General features: G+C 53.2%; 1 protein-coding gene across 7 annotated transcripts in view; it reads right to left on the bottom strand.

Moving 5' to 3' along the window:
- TIAM1 (TIAM Rac1 associated GEF 1) overlaps positions 1–23,001 on the bottom strand; it is a 442,353-nt gene extending 419,352 nt beyond the window's left edge. For 6 of the 7 annotated variants that reach the window (XM_055127804.1, XM_055127797.1, XM_055127802.1 and 3 more), the window contains exon 1: positions 22,874–23,001. The gene's annotated coding sequence lies outside the window, so the exon portion shown is untranslated. The remainder of the gene's footprint in view (positions 1–22,873) is intronic. The other variant, XM_055127800.1, reaches the window with a different exon arrangement.
- Between the last annotated feature and the right edge of the window lie 609 nt (positions 23,002–23,610).

The raw sequence follows: 23,610 nt of genomic DNA on the forward strand, positions 1-23,610 counted from the left end.
CCAGGTGGCACAGGGTCTCCAAGGGGAAGAGCCAATATACCTGTCGGACACGGGAGGGCGGGATCAGGCGCGGTGGGCGAATGACTGGGACCTGCCCGGCGGGGAGGGGGTGCTCCGAGCTGTCCCGCTGCCGCGGGCGGGCACGGGACGCAGGGGGCGCTTTTCCAGGTGGCACAGGGTCTCCAAGGGGAAGAGCCAATATACCTGTCGGACACGGGAGGGCGGGATCAGGCGCGGTGGGCGAATGACTGGGACCTGCCCGGCGGGGAGGGGGTGCTCCGAGCTGTCCCGCTGCCGCGGGCGGGCACGGGACGCAGGGGGCGCTTTTCCAGGTGGCACAGGGTCTCCAAGGGGAAGAGCCAATATACCTGTCGGACACGGGAGGGCGGGATCAGGCGCGGTGGGCGAATGACTGGGACCTGCCCGGCGGGGAGGGGGTGCTCCGAGCTGTCCCGCTGCCGCGGGCGGGCACGGGACGCAGGGGGCGCTTTTCCAGGTGGCCACAAATTTTTTTTTAAAAGAGTCAGCCTAGGGGCTGGAGCAATAGCACAGTGGGTAGGGCAGTTGCCTTGCACTCGGCTGACCCAGGTTCAATTCCCAGAATCCCATATGGTCCCCTGAGCACCGCGCCAGGAGTAATTCCTGAGTTCATGAGCCAGGAGTAGCCCCTGTGCATCGCCAGGTGTGATCCAAAAAGAAAAAGAAAAAAAAAAAGTCAGCCTAGGGACTGAGAAATAGCACAGCAGGCAGCACACTTGTCTCACATAAAGCTGACCCAGGTTCAATCCCCAGCATCCCATGTGGTTCCCCCCAAGCCCACAAGAAGTGATCCCTGAGCAGAAAGCCAGGTGTGGCCCCGCCAAAAGAAAAGAGTCAGGCTATAATGGTACAGTGGGCATCTTTCTCATGCCAGCACCCAGGCTGAGATATACCAGAAACACTAGGGAACCAGAGTCAACCAACACCATTCTCACAGTGGGAAAATGACCCGCAAAGACACCGAGACCCGGGAAAAGGCAGCCGAGATAGAGAAGGGACCACTAAGTGAATGCTTGGTGGGCTTGCGCGGGACAGGAGATGCGTGCTGAAAGTAGACTATGGACCAAACGTGATGGACACTTAGTACTTGTACTGCAATCCATAACACCCCAAAAGGAGAGAGAAAGAGGGAATGCCCTGCCACAGAGGCCGGGGGAGGGGGGCAGGGGGTTGTAGGGGTGGCGGGAGGGATGCTGGGAACATTGGTGGTGGAGAATGGGCACGGTGGAGGGATGGGTACTCGATCATTGTATGACTGAACCATAATCACGAACGTTTTTAAGTCTGTAACTGTATCTCACAGTGATTCATTCAAAAATATAAAAAAAGTGGGGCTGGAGCAATAGTACAGAAGGTAGGACATTTGCCTTGCACGCAGCCAACCCGGGTTCAATTCCCAGCATCCCAGAGGGTACCCTGAGCAGAGCCAGGATAGAAGAAGAAGAAGAAAGAAGGAGGAGGAGGAGAAGGAGGAGGAGGAGGAGGAAGAAGAATTACCTGGTGATGTTCAATGTTACTTCTGGCTCTACATCCAGAAATCACTCCTGGTAGGCTCAGGGGCGGGGCGGGGGGGGTGGGGAGTGGCATATGAGGTGCCAGGGATTAAACCCAGGTCAGCCTCGTTCAGGGCAGGCACCCTACCAGCTATACCATCGCTCTGGCCCCTTAATGTCTGAAATCTTGACCAGGGGCGTGAGAGATAGTACAGGGGTAAGGCGCTTTCCCTGCACACAGCCAACCCGGGTTCAATCTCCAGCACCACATAGGAGTGAGCACAAAGCCAGGAGTAAAATCAGAGCACTGCTGGATGTGCCCCCAATAAAAATAATTTTTTTTGAGAAGAAGAAACTTCACCTAATGTTTGACAGGGAGCACATATAAGGGTCAATGCCTTTGCCTTGCATTAACCCCAACCCCATCCCAGGCACCTCGAGGCCCCCCCAGCACCACCAGAAGCAACCCCCAAGCACAGAATCAGGAGGAAGCCAGGTGTGGCCCAAGCGTACAGCCTGGCCCCTGGCCCTGCCCCCGAACAAGGGTGATAAGTTGACAGATGGTGTTGCATTTCTTTCCCTCAGAGTTGCAAATTTTCATTCTGGCTGTTTTTCTTAAGGAAAATAAAAAGACAGAAAGACTGCCAATAACAAAAAAGGGGAATGAAGGGAGGGTCTTGGGGCAGATCGCCTCCTTTAGAGCTGGGGGCTTCGCGGAACCCCTGTCGTAATAACCTCCCCACTTCTGCGATATGAATTATCACCCCGTGGGAATCCAATTCCCTTTCTGTGCTGATGGGAGCGGAGCCCGCCCACACAGCTGAAGCAACAACGTCCCCGCCGGGCCGGGGATTCGGACACCATCGCCTCACACACAAACGCACGGGACGGGACCCGAGCTGCGAGGCGCCAGAGAAAACAGCCCAGCCGGGAGGGGTGGGGGGAAGGGGGCTCCGCAGCTGAATTCCAGACCAGCTTCACCCCCACGAAGCTGAGGGCCCTCAGCCCCCTCACACCCCACGACAACCAATTAAACTCTCCGCAGGCCCCGCCACCTTGGCCAAAGGCAAAGGAACACGGGCTTCCAAGGTGACGACAAATCCTCCACAAGGCCCAGGCGGCTGTTTCTCCATCTGGTGGTCAGAGAAATGAAAAAAAAAAAAAAATGGCAGAGCTGACCACATGGAACTGGGGGGACGCAGTTGCGTACAGAAGTCGGGGTACAGACATGCTCGTCCAGACAGGCGTCTCTTCCAGACCAGGAAAAGCCCCGGATGCTGAAAGGGGCTGACGCTCACTGAACGGATTTCTCTGGGAGGTCGACCTGGTCCCACCATTCTGGAAAGGGGGACGCTGCTTTCTCCAGAAGTGAGAGAATGAGGCCCGGAGAGAGAGAGAGAGCACCAGAGACAGGAAGAAGGGCGTTTGCCTTGCATGCAGCGGACCTGGTTCAATCCCCAACACAGGGCAGGATTCCCCCAAACCCGTCAAAAGTGATCCCTGAGCACAGAGCCAGGAGTCAGCCCCAAGCATCACCACCACCCCTTGCTCCACCAAAAATACTAAGAAAATATGAGACAGGAGAACGGGGCCAACGGTTCCAATCCTGCCTAACTCTGGGCAGGGCAGGGAGAAACTGTCCACAGGGCATTTTCCGCCATATCTCTACCAGGATCTTCTTCATTGGAAGAGGATTTCCTTTTGAGGGAATTACAGACCTTGATTCCGGCCAGGGAGCAGAAGCAAAGCAAAGCAATGAGATCTTCCAGCCCAGGCGGCTGGTAGCCCCCAAAGAGCCGGGCCCTCTGCAAAGGTCCATCAGCAGGTAAACTCAACGGTGGACTCTCTGTCCCGGCACAGCCAGCAGCGCCTGTGCCCAAGTCCCGGACACCAAGCCTTTGGTGGGTCCCCCTGCGAGCGTATTTTCCTGGGACAGGTGAGAAGAGAATGTGGCATCCAAGACAGCCTGGGGGGCAAGGTGAGGGGGCAGAAACGATTCAGCTGTGACCTTGTGTGCTTTGTCACCAGGAGGCAGAGGTCACGTCTCCCCACCCCCGATCCCCATCAGTGCTATGTCCCAGGCCACCTGGGCTGGCCCAGAAACCGCCACTCCGCCCTCCTCTCCCTCACTGTGTCAGGAATTTTTGTTGCGGGCCCAAGTGACAATACAGTGGAGAAAGACACTTGCCTTGCACGCGGACAACCTGGCTTCAAGCCCCGATTTCCCTGAGCCTGAGTGTAGCAGAGCCAGGAGTAACCCTGCTTGTGGCTCAAAAAAAAAAAAAAAAAATTATTGTTGTTCTTTTGTTTTTCAGGGTTTTCTTTGTTTGGGGGCCACACTCGGCTGTGGTGCTCAGGGCTTACTCCTGGCAGGGCTGGGGGGACGTGGGGGAGACCATCTGGACCTCCTTGTTCGGGATTTTCATCAACACCTTGGAAAGCTGTATTCTACCTGGAGCAGCCTGGGGCCAGGCTGGATCTGGGGGACAGAGATGCAGCTGGAGGCTGGGGGCTGCAGGGGACAGGGGGCTCAGGGCTCAGGGGACCTCGGTGACCTGTGGTGCTGAGGGACAGAGACCAGCTTCTGGTGGGATCTGTTCCAGTCCGATTTTTGCTTTTTGGGTCACACCTGGCAATGCTCAGGGGTTACTCCTGGCTTTCCACTCAGGAATTACTCCTGGCGGTGCTCAGGGGACCATAGGGAATGCTGGAAATCAAACCCAGATTGGCCACGTGCAAGGCAAACGCTCTACCCGCTGTGCTATCACTCCAGCCCAGTTCCAGTCCAATTTATCACATGCACCATAGTGATGCTGAATTTCACAGAGGGTCTGTCCGGACTGCAACTGGGAGCAGGGTGTGGAGATGGGGGACAAGAAGATTTCTCAGAAATCCCAGTCGCTGGCCATTCAATTTTGCAGTGACCCTAAAATGTTCCTCAGAGTAAGGTGCAGTGGGCACTCGGGCAGGGGTGCAGAATTAGACAATTGCATGCATGAAACCTACTGTGAACAGGACTGTAAACCGAGGGGCTCCAAATGATTGAAAGTGAGACATTAAGGGCCAGAGGGAAAAAAAAAAAAGAAAGGATGGGCGGCAGAGAAAAAGGTATCGCAAACCATAATGCCCCCAAATAGAGAAAGAATAAGAAAGAAGGCGCCTGCCACAGAGGCAGGGAGTGAGATGGGGTGGCAGGAGGGATACTGGGACATTGGTGGTGGCAAATGCACACGGGTGGAGGGATGGGTGCTCGATCACTGTATGGCTGAAACTCAATCATGAAAGCTGTGTAACTATCCCATGGTAATTCAATTTTTTTTTAATTTTTTAAATAAAGTATCTATCAACAACAACAACAACAAAAAAATGAAAAGCTTATCCCTGCAAGGTAGGGACCATCCTAAACACCACCCAGCAGGAGTGTGGCTACTGTATAAACTTCGCTGCTACAATGTTGCACAATGAGGGCCCAAGGCAGGCCCAGCCCAGGCAGGGGTCCGAGTCAGCAAGCAGGGCTGGGAACACAGGGCTGAGAAAGAACAGGCCGAAGGAACAACCCGAGTTCCCAGTACAAAATCGGGGGAGCGGCCCCCCGGGCACCTGCCTGGTTGTTCCCACATAATCTGCGGAAAATACATTTGGGGGTGGCTGAGGCGGGGTCTGGGGGTGCACTGCACACAGGTTGTGACACCTGTAGAGAGACAGTGAAATCAGAGCCCGTGGGCGCAAGGCACGAACTGGACCACAGAAATACACGCCGGGCCTCCCCACGAGACAACATTCCCCACAAGAAGCAATCTTCGAGAGCAGCTTGACCCACGGGCAGCTCCCTGCTGACTGCCAGAGCAAAGCAATCTCATCCAGGGACGGCAGAGCCCTGGGCAGCTCAGGGACTCAGGCAGCAACTGGGTGTGGTGCCAGCTGACTCCAGCGCCCACCCTCTGGCCACCTGCAGTGAATGCTAGACCCTCAGATCTGTCGACCACATGCTAAGGGTCATCCTCCTCGGAACCCCTCCCCAAGTCCCCCTCCTCCCCCTCTCCCCCAGTACCTCCCACCAACACCGACACTTTTTTTTTTCTTGGCATTTTGGCTTTGGAGGATGCACAGGGGTTCCCCCTGGCTCTGCACTCAGGAATCACTCCTGGCGGTGCTCGGGGGACCCTATTGGATGCCGGGGATCGAACCCAGGCCGGCTGTGTGCAAGGCAAACGCCCTCCCTGCTGTACTATCACTCCGGCCTCACCACCAACACTTTTATTTTTGTTGTTACTGTTGTCTCTATTTTCTTTCTCTCTCTCTCTCTTTTTATTTTACTTTAATGAATCACCTTGAGATGCAGTTACAGACTTTCAAACTTCCATGATTGCGTTCCAGTCAAACAATGTTCAAGTAACCATCCCTTCACCAGTACCCATTCTCCACCACCAATGTTCCCAGTATCCCTCTCCCCACCCCCACCCCACCCTCTGTGGCAGGCACATTCCCTCTTCCTCTCTCTGTCCTTGTGGGTGTTATGGTTTGCAATACAGGTATGAAGTCATCATGTTTGGTCCACCGTCTACCTTCAGCACGCAGCTCCCATCCCGAGCGAGCCCTCCAACCATCAGTGGCTTCGTGGTCCCTTCTCCATCCCAGCTGCCTTTTTCCCCAGTGCATGAGATGGGCTTCCAAGCCGTGGGGCGGTCCTCCCGACCCTATTTCTACTGTCCTTAACCACCAACGCTCTTAAATCGCGCTCTGTGACGGGGTTCAGGTTCATCCCCGTGTTCCCAGGCCAGAGTGTTAGGACTGAGACTTCCTGCAGAAAGGAGAGGAGGGCCCCCGGCACCCAAAAACGATCTGCGTCCCCTGGCAGGGCTCTCCAGCACTCCCTACCGGGCACCGTCCATTTGGTGTCCATCAACAAAGGACAGGTCCCTCCCTTTTATTTTCCTACGGAGAATCGGATGGACAGAACTCCTGTCTCCTGCCCACACACACACCCTCACCCCCAACCATTCATCATCTCTTTTATCTGGGCCTGCGTCTCTGAGGGAACATCCCGGCCTGTAGACGGGGCTAGAGAATACAAACTCCCAGCTCTCCGTTCAGGGCCCGACCGTGGGAACGCCAGCAGGGCTGGCCCCGCCGGTGCGAATGGATCCTGTTTCTGAAGCCTGGACTCCAGCATCTGGGGCGGCCCGGGTCTGGCCGGAAGTCCGGCCCGCCTCCTGCCTGAAGGAGGAGCAAGTCTCCGGCCCCGCCCACAAGCCCGCCCTGGGGTCAGAAAGCCCTGCTTCCCCCCAGGCCCACCCTCATTCCTGCAAAGGCTTTCCCCTCGAGAGGCAAACTCTTTCCCGTACCTCCAAACATCCTGGGTCTGGTGCCTGGATGATTCTGAGCAAAGAAACATTCCAGAAGAGTCTGCCATGGACTATCAGGCAGATTTTTTCTATTCTTCCTGGGGGTTTTGTTGTTTGTTTTGGGTTTGTTTCTCTGCTGGTTCCTAACTCATGCTCACTGCTACAGTGGTTCCCCACCAAATTCCTCGGTTAAACCCCTAGTCCCCAGTGTGACCGTATTTGAAAGGTGAGTCTTTTTTTTTTTTTTTTTGCTTTTTTTGGGTCACACCTGGCGATGCACAGGGGTTACTCCTGGCTCTGCACTCAGGAATTACTCCTGGAGGTGCTCAGGGGACCATATGAGATGCTGGGATTCGAACCTGGGTCGGCCGCGTGCAAGGCAAACGCCCTACCCGCTGTGCTGTCGCTCCAGCCCTGAGTCTTCATTTTTTTGGAGGGGGAGGGTGTCACACCTGTTGGTGCTCAGGCTAGGTCCTGACTCTGTGCTCTGAGCTCACTCCCAGAGGGACTTGGGCGACCAAATATCGAATTGAGTTGGGGATCAGACCCACATCCCACAGCTACCGCCGTGGAAACTCACCCATCGACCAGCTTTACAGACTCATGACTAAGTCTCCGAAGAGACAGAGGCCAAGCCACTGAAAATTCACAGGTACACTGGTCTCTGGGCTGAAAACTCCAGGGTGCCCTGGGCACATCCGCGCATAGAAAGGGATCCCTCCACCCTCGCTGGCTCAGTCTCCGAGAAAGGCCAGGGCAAGGAACCAAACTTTAAGCAGGTGACTGCTCAGAGATCTGCTAGAGGAACGCCAAACCCTCCGCCTGAAGTTCACATCTCTGCCAGACATCCTCTTCCACTCACACCGGTGGAGCAAAGCCAGCCCCAAAGGAAACTCCCTCCACCTCTGAACACAGCCACCATTGCAAACTGGGTCTTGGCAAATCTAACCAAGCGAAGGTGGACGCTGGTCTTCATTTTGTTTTGTTTTGTTTTTTTTCCCTTTTTGGGTCACACCTGGAGATGCACAGGGGTTACTCCTGGCTCTGCACTCAGGAATTACCCCTGGCGGTGCTCAGGGGACCATATGGGATGCTGGGAATCGAACCTGGGTCGGCCTCGTGCAAGGCAAACGCCCTACCTGCGGTGCTATCACTCCAGCCCCATGTTGTTTGTTTTTGTTTGGGGGCCATACCCGGCGGTGCTCAGGGGACCATATGTGATGCTAGAGATCAAACACAGGCCAGCCAAGGCCAAGGCAAGTGCCCTCCCCGATGTACTATCGCTACAGTTCCTGCTTCTTTTTTTTTTTCTTTTTTGAGAAGGTTGCTTGGCTATTAATCCTCTGCTGGTTCACAATGCATTACAAAACAAAACAAAAGAAAACTATGACTCGAGAAACTTAAGTTTCCATTAGTCACCACCTAGTGAAGATGGCTGTGTATATAATTAAGGCAACCATGCTGATTATAAAAGCAGGCCCTGCTCGGTGTAAAAATCTTTCAAAGTTAGAGAAAATTATGCAGAAGAAACTGAAAATGATTTTTTTTTCTTATTAGTTTTTGGACCACACAAGCAATGTTCTGGGCTTATTTCTGGCTCTGTGTTCAGGGGTCACTCCTGGTGGGGTTTCGGGGGCTGTATGGCATGTCAAGGGTCAAACTAGGGTCAGCCTCCCAGAAGGCAAGAGCCCTGCCCACTGTACTTCTCTCCAGCCCTTTACATCAATAAGAGATTCATTATTGGTACTGGGTAATGAAAGATTCCAGTAGTCATCTACCTTGATAGGTACTACTGGTACCCGAAAGAAGAGAAACACTTCGGGGCTGGAGCAATAGCACAGCGGGTAGAACGTCTGCCTAGCACGCGGCTGACCTGGGTTCGAATCCCAGCATCCCATATGGTGCCCCGAACACTGCCAGGAGTAATTCCTGAGTGCATCCTCCAGGAGTACCCCTATGCATCACCGAGTGTGACCCAAAAAGCAAAAGAAAAAAGGAAGAGAAACACTTTCATTTATTAAGAGTCTAAAGATTGAGATATCTGGCAAGAATGACACAGAGAGAAAGACATTGAGATGCTGAGATGGGGAAATCCCAAGTAATCGAAGACTATTACCCTTTGGGAGGAGGGGAGAGGTGGGCACACCTGGCAATGCTCAGGGGTTACTCTTGGCTCCACACTCAAGAACTACTCTGGCGGTGCTTAGGGGACCATATGGGATGCCAGGGATGGAACCCAGGTCTGCTGCATGCAAAGCAAGTACTACCCATTGTACTATCACTCTGGTCCCAGACTATTCCCCATTTTTTCAATTTTTTTTTAAAATTGAATCACCATGAGGTTTACAGTTACAAAGTTTTTCGTGGTTGAGTTTCTGTCATACAATGTTCCAACACCTGCCCCTTTACCAGTGCATATTTCCCGCCACCAATGCCCCCCAGTGTTCCCCACCCTGCCTCCCCCTGCCTCCCCCGGCTCCATCCCCACAGCCTGCCTCTACAGCAGAAGCTTTTCTTCTATCTCTTATTTTTCTTTTAGGCACGGCCATTACCCATTTTAACACTGCTTGAGTTCAGAGATTTTATCCAAAGCAAGAGAGTAAATTCAAAGATTCGAATCTCAGGGGCCGGAGCAATAGCACAGCGGGTAGGGCTTTTGCCTTGCACGCGGCTGACCCGGGTTCGATCCCCGGCATCCCATATGGTCCCCCAAGCACTGCCAGGAGTAATTCCTGAGTGCAGAACCAGGAGTAACCCCTGAGCATCGCTGGGTGTGACCCAAAAAGAAAAAAAAAATTTAAAAAAAATCAAAGATTTGAATCTCAGATGAGGGTACATCTCAGAGCATTTATTTAATTAAGCATCCACTTTTTTTTTTTTTGCTTGTGTTGTTTGTTTTGTTTTTAGGCCACACCTGACCATGCTCAAGGGTTACTCCTGCCTGCACTCAGGAATCACTCCTGGTGGTGGTGCTCAGGGAAACATATGTGATGCTGGGGATCGAACCTGGGTCAGCCGCATGCAAGGCAAGCACCTTACCCTCTGCACTCTCCCTCCGACCCAGGATGAATCTTTCTAACAGCATGATTTCTCTCTTATTTTTCTTTGGGGGGGGGGTCACACCCGGCCATGCACAGGGGTTACTCCTGGCTCATGCACTCAGGAATCACTCCTGGCAGTGCTGGAGGACCATATGGGATGCTGGGAATCAAACCTGGGTCGGTCGCATGCAAGGCAAACGCCCTACCCGTTATACTATCACTCCAGCCCCAGCATGATTTCTTGATCAGAAATATCCTAAAGTCATCACTGAGAACAACTCTAGCACTGAGAAGCCAGGAACACCCGAGATCCAGGTGTACATCTTTCTGTTCTCAAAAGACACTTTATGGGGGCTGGAGCAATAGCACATTGGGTAGGGCGTTTGCCTTGCACACAGCCGACCCAAGTTCGATTCCCAGTATCCCATATGGACCCTTGAGCACTGCCAGGAGTGATTCCTGAGTGCAGAGCCAGGAGTAACCCCTGTGCATCGCCAGGTGTGACCCAAAAAGAAAAGAAAAGAAAAAAAAAGACACTTCATGCATTTAATTCAACCTAAACCCATAGCCCCCCAAAATGGTGCTATGGAAGGTTGGGGCAACACCCAGGGGGGTACTCTGGGCTCACTCCCGGTTCTATCATTCAGGGGACCATATATGGTGCTGGGTATCAAACCTGGGTCAGCCCATACTAAGTTAAGTGCCTTAACCCTGCACTCTTTCTCTGCCCACTCCCCAGATTTTTAAGTAACCTAGTCTGATGCTTCGAAATAGCTCACTTCAGAATAAAACGACCAACCATAGCCATGCTGCCAGACTCCACGCCAGGCTGTCTCATTTGGGGCACCCCGGAAGGAGGCAGGTGAGGCCCCTCCCCACCCCAAGGGAACAGCCCTGGCCGCTGAAAACCTCCAGAATTCAACCACCGCCATGCTCGGGTCGAGCTTCACCCAAAAGTGAACCTATATCTGGACATCTCATACCTCACACCACTCATATTCCAAGAGCAGCACGCCACATTTGATGGGGTTTAAAGTAGAAGGCAACCAATCTTACAGGGAAATATATATATATATTTTTTATACATGGGCTGGAGCAATAGTGCAGCGGGTAGGGTGTTCGCCTTGCACACAGCCGACCCAGGTTCGATTCCTCCGCCACTCTTGGAGGGCCCGGCAAGCTACCAAGAGTATTCCACCCACACAGCAGAGCCAGGCAAGCAACCTGTGGCATATTCGATATGACAAAAAACAGTAACAACAAGTGTCAGAATGGAGACTTTACTGGTGTCCGCTCAAGCAAATCGATGAGCAACGAGATGATAGTGATACAAGTGCTATATATATATATATATATATATATATATATATATATATATATATATACATATAAAGAGCTGGAGCGATAGCACAGCAGGTAGGGCATTTTGCCTTACACACGGCTGACCGGGTTCAATTCCTCTACCCCTCTCGGAGAGCCCGGCAAGCTACCAAGAGTATCTTGCCCACATGGCAAAGCCTGGCAAGCTACCTGTGGCATATTTGATATGCCAAAAACAGTAATAATCAGTGTCACAATGGAGAGGTTACTGGTGCCCGCTCAAGCAAATTGATGAGCAACAGGATGGCAGTAACAGTAACAGTGATAAGCACACAAGCTCAACCTTTAACATCATGTTAGTAATCTCTTATAGAAGGACTTAATGGCCCCTGGGTGAAATACAACGATCTTCACACATTTTCCTGTAAGGAAACATTTTTGGAGCATTTTAAGTGGTTTATTCATAACAAACAATACAAAATAAATTATTTCGGTTCTGCTTTTGGGTTGGGGTTTGGGATGGAAACATTCGAAATATGGTGGCAAGGAAGGTGTAATGATGGTGGGATTGGTGTTCAAATATTAAATGTAAATCAAATATTGTGAACTACTTTATAAAAATGAAATAAGAATTTTTAAAAAAGAAAAACAGCTCACTTCCAAGGATCAAGTAACTATATTCTCCATTTTTTTCTTTTTTCTTTCTTTTTTTTTTTTTTTTTGCCACTCTAGTCAGTGCTTAAGGCTTACTCCTGATTCTGTGCTCAAGAATCACTCCTGGTGATGCTCAAGAGACCATATGCGATGCTGGGGACTGAACCCAGATCAACTGTGGGCAAGGCAAGCGCCACAGTCACTGTACTGTCGCTCAGGCCCTATAAACTTTTTTCTTGACTGTAGCACTGTTATCCCGTTGCTCATCGATTTGCTCGAGTGGGCACCAGTAACGTCTCCATTGTGAGAAGACTTGTTACTGTTTTTGGCATACCATGGGTAGCTTGCCAGGCTCCGCCGTGCAGGTGGGATATTCTCGGTAGCTTGCCGGGCTCTCCGAGAGAGACGGAGGAATCGAACCTGGGTCGGCCGCGTGCAAGGCAAACAGCCTACCCGCTGTGCTATCGCTCCAGCCCTGAAAGGGATGAACGCATGCAAATGTGGGAAGCCCAGGGTCCATACCTGGCACCACATGGCCCCTAGACACAAGGGCATCTAGCACCACCTGGTGTGGCATAAACACACACACACACAACAACAACCATCACCACCACCTGTCTTCACACAACACAACCCAAACCTGACCTAGGCAGAAGAAATTTTTGTTTGTTCTTTGCTTTGGGGCTACACGCAACAGTGCTCAGGGATTAATCCTGCAGGGGCTCAGAGGACCCTGTGGGATTCCGGGGACTGGTCCCAGTCACATGCAAAGCAAACGTTTGCCTTACCCGCTGTACTATCTATCACTCAGGCCCCCAGCCAGCAGAAGTGAGTGCGCAAAAGCTGCTCTCTGGAGATGGCTCACTTCAAACTCACTTTGCAAGTACTTTGAGCAGCTTCGGCAAATAAATAAAAAGTGAGATATTCACACAGAGGGTTATTAAAGTCAGGTATTGCTTTGGGGGACGGGAAATCTGTGTTTTAGAGTTTCGTAGGCTCCTTTCCTGGGTCTCTAACTTAATCGGACTATATCAGTAGAACTCCAGAAAATGAAATATAAAACTAGCAGCTACCTAGCAGTGGACTGCTAAGTATCAGTCATGGCAAAGCACAGTTTCTGTACTGAGTTTTAAGCTTTTAGAAAGTAAACAATAGGGGGGCTGGAGCAATAGCACAGTGGGTAGGGCATCTGCCTTGCACACACCTGACCTGGGTTCGATTCCCAGCATCCCATATGGTCCCCCAGGCACCGCCAGGAGTAATTCCTGAGTGCATCAGGCAGGAGTAACCCCTGTGCAGGGCCGAGTGTGACCCGAAAAGAAAAACGTAAAGAATAGGAGGGGCTGGAGCAATAGTACAGTGAGTAGGGCATCTGCCTTTCATGTGGCGGACCAGGTTCTAATATTGATTATGGCAATGGTCACACACACTCCAATACTCCACCCCAAAACTCTGAATTGTCCACTCTCAGGAAGTGAACTGCATGGTATGTAAGATACACCCATTTTTTAATTATTATTAACTTTTTAAAAACACCATGATTAGGGGCTGGAGTGACAGCACAGCAGGTAGGGGGGCATTTGAGTTGCACGAGGCTGGCCCGGATTTGATTGGTCAATTGGGTCGACCATCCCATATGGTCCCCGGAGCACTGCCAGGAGTAATTCCTGAGTGCAGAGCCAGGAGTAACGCTTGTGCATTGCCGGATGCGACCCAAAAAGAAAATAATAATAATAAAAGACCTTGATTTACAAAGTCGTTCATACAGTTGTTTCAATCATTTAGTGTTCCGACACCACCAGTGTGACCTTCCCTCCGCCAATGTCCCCAGTTTCTCCCCTAATCCCAACCTACCCCCTGAGGCACACAACAAACTTACTTTATATTGTTCCTTAACAAAACTTTAAGAACTGGCAAGTAGAATGTTTAGAAAATAATTATCAGTAAGAGTCAAGTAGTAATTACTGTATGATGTTGACCTACGTCAATGAGGAAACCAAAAGCATTTAATACAATTTAATAAAATACCTATTTTCATTTACGTATATACATTGCCAACTCTAGAATATGAAGTATCACTGTATCACTGTCACTGTCATCCCATTGTTCGATTTACTCGAGCGGGCATCAGTAATGTCTCCATTCATCCCAGCCCTGAGATTTTAGCAGCCTCTCCTTACTCGTTTTTCCCAACAATTGGAGGCTCTTTTCAGGGTCAGGGGAATGAGACCTGTTATTGTTACTGTATTTGGCATATCAAATACACCATGGGGAGCTTGCCAGGCTCTTCTGTGCGGGCAGGATACTCTCGGTAGCTTGTCGGGCTCTCTGAGAGGCATATATATAAATATATATATATATATTTTTTCCCTTTATGATGATGTGTCCAGGAGTATGTTCACTCATGCATGAGGTTCGGCGTGAGTGTGTGGAAAGCAGCCTGGAGCGGGGCGGCAGTGGGGTAGTGGAGGTCAGCTGCTGAGGCTGGGTCCCTTGGGGCGGGGAGCGCTCTCACCCACCCCCCTCTAGGACACCCCTGGTGCGGAGTCCAGTGGCATGGTTATGGGCACCTCATTTTATGCTCCCTTCCAGGAGAAGCAGCTGTGAGTTCTGGAGGGTGGCCGATGAGGAGAATCTAAAGTATATGACATTAAATTTTATTTTATACTTGTATCTCGTCGGGTTAGAGCGATAGCACAGCAAGAAGGACATTTACCTTGCACGCAGCCGACCCAGGTTCGATTCCTCTGTCAGAGAGCCCGGCAAGCTACGGAGAGTATCCCACTCACACGGCAGAGCCTGGCAAGCTACCCAAGGCATAATTAATATGCCAAAAACAGTAACAAGTCGCACAATGGAGAAGTCACTGGTGCCCGCTCCAGCAAATCGATGAACAACGGGATGACAGTGCTACATGGAGAGGTAAGGCCTACTGTAAGGTCCATTTTAATGAACTGTTACAAAAATAAAAACAAGAGGCTGGAACGATGATCCAGTGAGGAGGTGCCTGCCTTGTCCAATCCCCGGCATCCCAATCTGAGGTCCCCAGGTCTGCCAGGAGTGATCTCTACCCTGAGAGGAGAACCAGGAGTAAGTCCTGAGCACTGTTGGTGAGGCCCCAAAACAAATTAAATTAAATTAAAATTTAAGGCAAGAGGTCAGAGACATAGGAGAGTTTAGGTGCTTGTCTTGCATGGAGTGGACCCCATTCAATCCAGGGGCCTCTGAGCACAAAGCCAGGGCTGAATACAGTCAGGTGTGGCCCCAAACAAGTCTCTGCCAGCACAGAACAGAATCTCCTGGGCCCTCCATGCCCCTGCAGAGCCGGTGGATGTGGAACGAGCGGGAACCAGAGACAGCTTTAGGAATTGGGGTTCCAGCAAGTGCTTGCACCCATGTATGGAGACTGTGAACTAACTTTGGCTACATGCTGTTCCAGGAAGGGAAATGATTCATTTTCAAACTTAAATCTTCGAGGACTTAATTACTATAATACAGAAATTGTAAACCGCGCGGCCACTACTGCGGCCGCGTGACATTTTATCTCTTCATTCTCATCAGTGGAAAACTTATTATCAAATATTTCCCTGTTAATAGAGCTGTATTCTTAGGGGATAAATTCCAACAAAAATAGTGAGTCTGTTTTGAAACTCTAACAACAATAGTGAGTTATGTGTTGAAATCTGGAATGTAATCAAGGTAAAGAGAAAAGGAAGTGAAATTATCACTCACGTACGGGGTGGGTTGGGGAGTGAGGGGTGGGATGTATACTGTTTTTTTTGTTTGTTTGTTTGTTTGTTTTGTTTTTGCTTTTGTTTTTGTTTTTACTGGTGGTGGAATATGGGCACTGGTGAAGGGATGGGTGTTTGAGCATTGTGTAACTGAGATATAAGCCTGAGAACTTTGTAACTTTCCACTTGGTGATTCAATAAAATAAATTAAAAAAAAAAAAAAAAGAATCACCTGGGCCCTGATGGCTGTCCCCTGACAGGAGGTGGGGCTCCCGAATGAGAGGTGTTCTCACTCACAGAGTGACAGGCTGCCAAGTCACTTTTGTCTTTATTCGATGACATGACACGGGAGGTCCATACAACTGGGAGATAGAGGAGCAATACAAACACGACGCATGCACTAATCAAAGGTCTGGTGAAAGAGGGGAGGAAGGGAGAGGCAAGAAGGAATTGTCGGGGCTGGAGCAATAGTACAGCAGGTAGGACGTTTGTTTGCCTGGCACTGGCCGACCCGGGTTCGATTCCCGGCATTCCAGAGGGTACCCCGAGCACTGCCAGGAGTGATTCCTGAGTTCTGAGCCAGGAGGAACCCCTGAGCATAACCGGGTGTGACCCAAAAAGGAAAAAAAAAAGGAATTGTCATTGATCACAGTTTGATCCATAAATGTGGAATATGCTGATTCTTTCAAGACCCGAAAGAAACTTTCAAGTATGACACACCAAAATGAACAAAAGTGATTGTTTCTGGAGAGTACAGGAGTGGGAGGGGGTGGGGGAATCCGCTCTGGGAACAGGCTGCTGCTTCTCATGATCCCCTCTTCTATTCCAGGAGTTTGCAAATATCCCACGGAATTGTTACTTTGCACTTTGTCTCTAGAATTAAATTGAACTTGGCTTTATTTCAGTTGGAGAGCTGGCATAAAATAAGAATATGCTTTATGACAGAAAGAACATTAAACTGAAGCATCGTCCGCAGTCTGGAACCATGATTTAAGTATACTGGCACAAAACTGATTCAGGTTTTATAGTCACAGACCGTATCCTCACAGGAGCTGAAGGAATGGAGCATAGGAGAGATAGGGCACTTCAAGGAGGAACCCCAGGCACGAAGGACTGGGTGTCGCCCCCAAGCACCGCAAGACAGGGCCCCCCTGAAAAACAAAGCTCAAGTTTTATAGCCCACAGCTATATTGTTACTCCCAGCTTGCAAAGGTACAGCAGAGCCTTAAAGTAACCAGAAATATGTACAAAGTGTCCACCTCTGCTGCCAGGCGGGCATCTCAGCATGAGATAGTTGGTACTGGAAGTGGGAGTGATAGTACAACACTAGGCGTTTGCCTTGCACACAGCTGACCAGGGTTCGACCCTCGGCACCCCATAAGGTCCCTCCAGCCCACTAGGAGTGATTCCCGAGCCCAGAGCCAGGAGTAAGTCCTGAGAGGAACACAGATGACATGAGCCAAAGCACCCCAGTGCCGTGCCCCACTCACCACAGGCAGGGGTGAGTTTTTGAACCCTGCCCCAGAGCCAGAGAGCTGGGGGAGTGGGGCTCGGGTGCTGGTTCAGTCCCCCAGAAGCTGGGCAGAGTCACAGAACACTGCTGGAAGCAGCTTTCCAGCACACAACCAGGAGCGGTCCCAGCACTCTGATGGGAGCCCTTGGTGTGAGAGAGAGACAGACAGACAGACAGAGAGACAGAGAGACACAGAGACAGAGAGAGAGAGAGAGAGAGAGAGAGAGAGAGAGAGAGGAGAGAGTATGTGTACACGCACATGCATATATGTATGTGTGTGCACAAGCATGTGTGTATGTGTACGTGGGTGTATATGCATATATGTATGTGCATGTGTGGGGTGCTTGCATGTGTACACACATGTGTACATGTGTGTACGTGTGTGCGTGTATGTGCACATGCGTGTGTGTGCACGTGCGGAGAGCTGTCAGGGTTGACCCTGCCCCCATGTGGAAGGATCTGGAAGAGCCGAGGCCTGCAGAGCTCAGAGTTAGTGAGTAAATTCACATCCCCCCTCCTTCCCGGAGTCAAAGTAGCCAGAGCTAGGAACCTTCCTATTATACTTGAGCTTTGTTGGACTCCAAAAGGCTACACACACACACACACACACACACACACACACACACACACACACACACACACACACACACACACACACACACCGCCCCCTTTGCGGAAACCCCTAGACTCCAAGGCCTCCCACTGCGAAGCGGAGGGTGCCCTGGGCTGAAAGGTCCTTCCTCCCTCAGAGATCCGGCCTGCAGCATCCATCTGTGGGTACAAGGGGAAGAAGGCTCTCGGGGTGCCAGCATGATACTCCCCCGTGCTGCTGCCGTGAGCGGAGACTCACTCCAGCCACCAAACACATGTCCGCACCAGGACCCTCCCTTCAGCTCGCAAAAGACTGCAAGGACTTCTAGAAGAATCTCACACAGGCGCGGAGAACGTCCGTAGCCACAGACGGGGCCTTTATGACGCTCCTTAATGAGGTCCCTGGAGTCCCGGGAACAGAACACGTCCTTATGCGGGAGCGCTGGGGAGGGGGGCTCGGGGGAGGGGACTGGAAAGAGGAGAACCCCACCTAACTATTAATATCTTGTACCCTTTTACACTGGAGCAATTGTTTCCTTCCCTAAACGCTCCCTCCGCTTGCTGAGTAGGGCTTTATTTTTGGGTGCCTGCTTTATGTAATAAGACAGAAAACTTCCAAACGTGCGAGCGGGCCTACCACGAGAGTTACTTTGTTTTGGAGTTTGGGTCTGGTTTGATTTGGTTTGGGGGCCACCCCTGGTGATACTCAGGGGTACTCCTGGCTCTGCACTCAGGAATCACTCCTGGTGGTGCTCGGGGCACTCTGTGGGATGCCAGAGGCAGTCAGAGGCCCTACCTGCTGTACTGTCACTCCAGCCTCTGTTTTTGGCTTTAAACCCAGGCCCTATTGCACCTATAAAGTTCAAATATGGAGCGCTGAAGTGACCTGAAGTTTGAGATGGCCAAAGGGAAGTTTTGCTGAGGTCTGGCATGTATGTGTTTTTTCCCCCCTTTGAGATGCTCTATTGAGAATAATGAAAGCAGAGAGAGGAGGGTGAGGGGGGTGCCGGGGAAAGTTCCCAGTGCGCATGGCTGCCGCTGAAGCCCCAATGTAATCCTGGGCACCACAACGCCCACCCTCCAGGCCTGAGCCACAAGTAGCCCCCAAGCACCCCAGGGTGTGCCGAAACCCCCCAAAAGGGCAGAAAGGCACAGAAAAAAACATCCGTGGACACGGGGCCGGGTGATAGTACAGCAAGGCACTTGCCTTGCACACAGATGACCTGGGTTCGATTCCTGGCACCTCATGTGCACCCCCCAATCCCCAAGCATGCCAGCAAGGGTTCCTAAGTGCAGAGATCTTGGGAAAAAAAAAACCTGAGAATCACCAGGTGTGGGGCACCCCCAAAAAAAATTAAAATGAAAAGAGTGCTCCCCAAGTCCAGAGCCAGGAGCAAAAGCCTCGAGCACTGCCAAGCGCAGCCAACCCGTCCCCCTGGCAAAAAAAAAAAAAAATTCTATGGACTCTACCCATTTGCATAACTGAAAAAGGAACATGTCTATGTAAATAGGCCTGTGTGTAAACACACAGAGACACAAAATGAACCGGGACTCCTGTTACAGAAGTCCTCCTCAGGGCCAGAGAGAGCGTGTGCGGGTGAGGCACTGGCTTCTCACGCAGCTGCCCCGGGTTGGACGGGTCCCCAGCACCCCACAGGGTTTCCGGAGCACTGCCAGGAGTGAGCTGTGAGTGCAGGGTCAGGACGAAGCCCTGGGCATCGCCAGAGTACCCTCCCCCAAAAAATTGAGAAAGAAAAACAAAAGCACCGGAATTAAACACACACACACACACACACACACACACACACACACACACACACACACACGCCTGACTGTGGGTGCCAGGGCCCGGCCCGAGCCTGGAGAAGCAAACTCCCTCTCCGCTGCGCGCCCTGCTCTGTCTCCAAGAGGACAGATCCTCCCTCCAGACCCCCGGGTTTCCAGGAGTTCCTTTGCCCTCACCTGCTTCCTCCTGGGGGAAGGCAAAAGCTTAAACCTGATATCTAACAGATGTGTGGGCACTCGCACATACATGCACACGCACACACGCACGCGCACACACACACACACAGAAATAAAAGCACTTCTTACTCACAGAAAGCTTTTAGCAGGAAGGAAAGGGGAGAGTGTTAAGGGAAGCACAGAGGGGCGGGTGGGGGAGGGTCCAGGGGGCTGGGCAGAGAGAGCTGGTGTGGGGCCGGGCAGGAGAGCAAGGCTTTGTCCTCACTCTCCGTGAGCATCAGAGTGGAGTTCAATTGTCAGCTAATGAGATTTCCGAGCCACAGGCTCCTTGGGCCCCCAACTGACCTGCTCCCCAGGCAGCAGCGGGTGTGGGGGGGGGGGTCCGGCCAAGCTGCCAAAGTATCCCCAGGGGCCCCTCGAGAATTCCCAGCCCTTCCCAGCCCATCCAGGCCCAGGCACCGGGAAGAGAGTAAGAACTTCCGGGAGGGGAACTTTGAAGAGGTTATCACCTTAATTGACTGGCGTCTGGCCCGAAGGTGATGGCCTGGGAAATCACAGAAGCAACCAGGAATGGCCAGGGGAGCAGACAGGGTTAGGGAACAAACCCACCCACCGAGGGACTTCAGGCTGTCTTTCACCTAGTCTTGGTTTATCTGCTGGCTTGCTTGGGCTGCTGAAGGCCCCGGGGTCGACCTCCCAAGGGAAGGGTGGGACACCAGCATTTACCCAAAAGGCAAAGAGGCGTGAAAAGCATTTTTATCCACAACAAAACAGGAGATCTCTCTCTCTCTCTCCTCTCTCTCCCTCTCCCTCTCCCTCTCCCTCTCTCTCCTTTTGGTTTGTCCTCTTGGAAACTGCTTTTCTCTCTGCCTAGAGAAAACTAGCAATGCCAAGCAGGAAACACTGAATTAGCTAAACAAGTCCAAACACACGAATGGCAACCGGGAGATATTTGGGGAAATCGATTCTCTTAAGCACGATACTAAAGCACGTTCCTGCTTTAGTCACCAGCCTCCGCCTCAGGTTCATTTTTCCTCCATTCAAAGATAATTACTTAGCAACTCGGTTGTTTACTTCTGAGAGACGGTCCCTGGCAGAGTTCTGTACTGCGGGGTACAAAGGAGCAGGATTCGACCAAACTTCTGCCACAAACCGGGCTCCAATTTCACTTCCGCGGGAAATCCTCACCCAGCTTCGGATATCTCTAGGTGCAAACCTCGGGCCATCCTGGATGATCACCGCCGTCTCTGCATCACAAGTAGACACGTGCCACCTAGGCAAATTTATTTCCCCTCCCTCCAAAGCCTCTCCTGGGCATCCACATTGCCAGGAAGGAAGAAGGGAGGGGAGAAGGAACAAGTCAAACCTACTAGAAATTCAAACACCTCCAAAGGGGCTAAAAGGCAGCGCCAAGTCAAACAAGTGCTGTGTCAAGCTGAAATAGCGGTCAATCCTTGGTGCTTTGAAAATAAAGAGAACTGCCCCCCCAAAAAAAAAGTGGGGGTGGCAGGGAGGCATAGGGCAGTGGTATGGAGTTTGCCTTGCATCAGCTGATCTGGGTTCAATCCCTGGCATCCCGTATGGTTCCCAGAAGCCTGGAATAACTCCTGAGCACTGAGCCAGGAGTTTGTCCTGAGCACTGCCTGATCCCACCCAACCCCCCTCCCAAAAGAAGAAAGTGAACTGGACAGATGAAGAACCCCAGGACAGGCCAAAGAGACGGGGCTGTCCTCTTAAACGGAGTAAGACAGAATAAGGTGGCAGTCGCCGCACTGCACAGTTCACCGAGAGCCTAAATCCCCATTGTACAGATGGAGAAACTGAGGCACGGCGGGGGAAGGAGTAGGTTGGAGGGGGTCGCTCAGCTTGTGAGGGGCCCTGCGCAGGGATGGGACGCCCGCGGTGTGTGCTCTCAGCCCGGGCACCAGCTTTTAAGCGTGCAACCCATCAGCCCTGATCGGCAACCGGATCGCGACCGCCGCTCTGCGGCGCCGCGTGGGTACCACTGAAAAAGCGGGCACCGTCGGGACAGCGTCCCCCAGAGCTCGCGCGCGTCCTTCAAGCGTAAAAGGCAGCTTGGGCATCCAGACCAGGGCTGGCAGCTGGGCATGGCCAGAGAAAAGCTCTTTGGAACAGAAGTGAGCTTGGCGCGCAGTGCGCCCCCCCACCCGGCCCCGCCCCCGACGGCCGCCAACTGGCGAGGGCGCGTGTCCGGGTGCAGGAGGCCCCCAGGACCCTGCAGCATCTCGCCAGGCGACCGAGGAAGGGGGCGTCACCTGACAGCGCGCACCAACTTCTCCGGCTCGCGGGGGGCGCGCGGCCGCGGCCAGTGGGGGGGCCGGCGAAGCGTGGCGCGCGGCTCCGGCCCAACGGCGAGGTCTGTAAACAAAAGCGGGGCCCCACGCGGGGCCCTCGCCGAGGGGACGGCCACGCCGGGGAGCCTCACGCGAGGCAGGGTCGCGATCGTGCGCGTGGACTCAGCGCGCAGCCCCGGGCACCCCGCGGCCCGAACCTTCATTGTCTGCGCGCCTGCAGGATGCCCGCCGCCCGCTGCCGCCTCCCGGGTCTGCCTTGGGGGTGAGACTCAGGGTGCCACCCCGGCTGCGACCTCAGGCTCCCTGCCTCGTGTGCTCGGGCCCCCCAGATCACCAAGGCGAGCGCCCAGGCAACGTCGCCGCACACCCAGGCCTGGAGGTGCCCAAGCTCAGGGACGGAAATACACAGAGACACAGGCACGCACACGCACGCCCTCCCCGAAGTTGATTTTTTTTTTGTCGTTAAAAAAAATCAGCCGACAAATACAAAGTGCCGCGGGTCGGCGCTGACCTCCTGCAGCCGGGAAGGCTGGATGCCAGCGCCTGGTCACTGTCACTTCCATTCGGCGCCGCGCACCTGGGCGCCGCGGTCGCCTGTCCTGCCTCCGGGCAGCCCCTACGCTCCGAGACGTCTCCTGCAGCCTCCCCTCGCCAGCTCCCACCACCACCCCGAGAAAGCGATCGGGGAAACAATACGAGTAGAGCCCGGTGTCGGTGGGGAACTAGGACCTGCCGGGAGCCCTAGTGTGCGGGAGACCAGGTCCAGGACGCGCCCGTCACGGGCACCGCGGCTCCGGGCATCCTCATCGCGGTCCCTCGGGGCTAGAGGGGGCCAGCCGGCCCGCGCCCTCCGGGCCCGCGGTACTCACCCGAGACGCTCGCCCCGGATCTCGGCGACCGGCTCCGGGGACAATGCGGGGCGGCCGGGCTCCTCGCTAGGGCTGCGGGCGCCCAGGCGATCGCCCCGCTGCAGAGCTGCGCGCCCGACGGCGGCGGCGCTGCTCTGCACCGCGGCGATCGGGCCCGCTTGTCGCCAGCCAATGGGAGCTGTCCGAGGCCGCCTCGGGGGCGGGGCCGCGGGAGCCCGTGGGAAACCGAGCTCCGATTGGTCGGCCTGACAATCGCTCCGCCTCCGGCCGGCCAATCAAAAGCGGCGGATGCAGGAGCGGGGCGTTCGGAGTTGGGCTGGCGAGTGACACACGAGCGCACGCTTGGGTACCAGGCCCGTATCTTGGCGCGGCCCCGCGCGGCTGGAGAGGATGCGCCCGTCCCGCGTCCTGGCGGCCGCCCTCTCGCGAAGATCCAGCTGCGCGGCCTGGAGGGGCGTGGGCAGAAGGCCGCGGAGGTGCGGCGGGCCCGGGGAACGGCTAGAGAGCCCCTAACAAAGCAACTTGGGGGAGGACCGAATGGCCTCCGCCTCCTCCTGCCATAGGTCCGCCGAGCTGCCTGTCATCTTGCATAGGTGGAGGTGGCCAATAACGTCCTCAGGAGGAGCTGAAGTTGGCGCGCGCGCGCCGCTCGGCGCTGGTGGGATTGGTCAGAGGTAAAGGATTTTCCTGCCACCTAAGGCAGAGTGGAAAGGGGAACGGAACGGGGGGAGGGAAGA

Source organism: Sorex araneus, chromosome 2 (genome assembly GCF_027595985.1).
Source record: "Sorex araneus isolate mSorAra2 chromosome 2, mSorAra2.pri, whole genome shotgun sequence".
Lineage (NCBI taxonomy): Eukaryota > Metazoa > Chordata > Mammalia > Eulipotyphla > Soricidae > Sorex > Sorex araneus.